The sequence below is a fragment of the Nannobrachium achirus genome (genome assembly GCF_963921795.1).
Source record: "Nannobrachium achirus genome assembly, chromosome: 14".
In the NCBI taxonomy this organism is placed as follows: Eukaryota; Metazoa; Chordata; class Actinopteri; order Myctophiformes; family Myctophidae; genus Nannobrachium; species Nannobrachium achirus.
In genome coordinates this window covers 63635960-63638592 of record NC_137821.1, presented here as the reverse complement: position 1 = coordinate 63638592, position 2633 = coordinate 63635960, and the positions used below count along the sequence as shown (strand labels likewise).

Here is a 2633-nt window from a genome sequence, read left to right as displayed (position 1 = left end):
CAAAATAAGAACATTATAACGGTGTGTAAAACAAAAAAGTTAAATTAGAAAGATCAAGTCTTGCCACGGTCACATTTGTCCTTGTGCGGACTTATTGATGACCCCTGCTCTGCTTTGATGTTCCCTGGCTGAGATTGTTATATGTGTAAATCCAGTGTTACCTTTTAATCATTTCTGATTGAAATCTTGTATTTGTCCAGTCTCATTCTTTTGCCCTGTTTTGTTTGCTTTCCTTACCATTTTTATCTCATTACTTCGGACTGCTTTTCTTTTGTGACGTCTAATTATCGATGTGTTTGTGTGTTTGTACCTAGCGTAATGGCGTGCAAGACAGGAGGACAAGCAAATCCATCCAGGTAGCACACCTTTTAAGATTAAGATACCTACTGTTTGTCACACGCATTGCTTTATGCAAGATTTGTTCTCCGCATTTGACCAATCTCTTGGAGCGATGAGCCGCAGCCGTGCCGCGCCCGGGAAATCAGTAGTGGTGATCTAAACCCCCCCCCCAATCCAACCCTTGATGCTGAGTGCCAAGCAGGGAGGCACTTTTTTACATTTTTACAGTCGTTGGTATGACCCGACCGGGTATCGAACCCCGACCTCAGGGTTTCCCTACTGAGATGTCTCTTGGATCGAACAGGTTCAAGCCATTTTCTTGACACCATTTACCTGTCTTTGTGTTAAAATTAGGGCTGGGACTTTAACTGATTAATTGCGATTAATTAATTACGGAAAATTAACGCGATTAAAAAGCGTAACGCATTTTAATCACACTTAGTTTTTGCACCACAGAACCTTCAGTTTCGGGCATACTGATCATAGCGATGCACCAACCAAGAGACAACAAACGCAAAGGGAGAAGTAGCCGATCAGAGCGCTTTGCTTGGCCCAGTGGATGCGAAATTTAGATTTAAAAAAGCACTTGTTGATTCACTCGTACAACAAAATGTGTTTTACTAAAAAAATAAATAAAAAAAAGCTTCTCAGGTCAAATATTAATATGCGATTAAAATGCGATTAAAATGCGATTAAAATGTGATTAAAATGCGATTAATTGCGGTTAATTAATTACAAAGCCTGTAATTAATTCGATTTTTTTTTAATCGCATCCCAGCCCTAGTTAAAATGCATTCTTCAGCGGCTACATTGTATCCTGAGCCAATGAAAACCTATTGTATAAAGCAGTGGTTTTCAAAGTGGATTCCAGGGTTTCTGTGGGTGCCTTTAGGGGGGTCTAAATGGACCCATTCAAGTCTGTAACTCTGACAGTGTACAAATGGAACCAAATGGACCCTAACGGGTCCATTTGGTTCCATTTGTACACTGTCAGAGTTAAGGGGAGACCCTGAGATGTGAACGTTTGAGAAACAGCTGGTATAATGCAGGGGTCTTCAACATTTTTCAGGCTAAGGTCCCCCTCGCTGAGAGAGAGATGAAGAGGATTCAACAGAAACTGGGAAAATTCACTTCTGTCGGTAAGTTCAGAGATTTTATCGGATCATTTAGAATTACAGTAAAGAATCTGATGAATTGTTTATAATATAAAAAAAAGTCCAGTTATATTATAACTGGACTTCCTTTTCTTCTTCATATGGTACATGCAGAGTTAGCCACTTATGCCTGACCTAAGTTTTCTGAAAAACAATATTATTCAAAAATTAGACTACAGTACATGTACTGAAATACACTAGAATGTGTTCCCGGCCTGAATGGGCTATAGAGGGGATGAACAGAAAGTCATTGTTGTTTTACGGTTGTGTTTTTCTATGTCACGCACAGAGGAATAAGAAGATTAAGAAGAAGAAGAAGAAGTGGTGAGAGTCGGAGGCGAACAAAAGAAACTCAACCACCGACCAGAACCGGTGTCTCCAAAATAATTCCCCTAGTTTAAAATTTGTTTAAATGGGTATAATCGTTTTGTTTCTTTTGGTATTATAATCATTTGGTATTTAAATCTTTTATTCTAAATCGTACCGCGACTAGGTCTAAACTAATTGCATTATTTGGAGTTGCATTATGTGGACAAAAACAAAGCAATGCCATTGTTTTTTTTTTTTCATTCTAAACCAGATCACATGGCTCGGATTTAGAACGAATACCAGGCTTTCCAACGCAGTGAAAAGTCTGGTGATGCGAGGTCAGTGCTTTGGTAGTCACTGTGCTAGTCATGTGTGAAAGACCTAATTTTCCCATGTTAAAAAAAAAAAAGTGTTAAAGGTGAGGATTTCCTTAATTATCTGAACAGTTAAAGATGCAGTGCCATGATGTATTTCCCCCTAAAACATGATTATCAGGTATTATGATTATATTAGGAGGAGGATGATTATATGATGTCATTTACTCACTGTTTTTGAATCGGCACTTTTGAGGTGTCAAAATGGCAGAATAATAATAAATGGTGGGATCTATGAATAAATAAAATGGCAAAAATATTACTGTAAATTAAATATCATGTGATACATTACGTCGTATCGGAATGGCAAAGACTGCCATGCTCCACTCGCCGATACCAGCATTGTAGGCAGTGTCGGCAACTCAATCTGAAACCAGCATGTTTACCAGTATATGGTGAACATAATAATCATGAACTTATCGCTTTTTAATACAGCGCAGAACCAAATGTGATGTTA

The 2633-nt window shown here is 38.4% G+C and overlaps 1 long non-coding RNA gene across 1 annotated transcript; it reads left to right on the top strand.

Annotated features, from left to right (window-relative positions):
* The first annotated feature begins 312 nt into the window (after positions 1-312).
* On the top strand, positions 313-2172 carry LOC308298406. The gene is made up of 3 exons (XR_013962710.1): positions 313-356; positions 1409-1478; positions 1783-2172. It is a non-coding gene; the product is annotated as an uncharacterized lncRNA (long non-coding RNA).
* Positions 2173-2633: the final 461 nt, after the last annotated feature.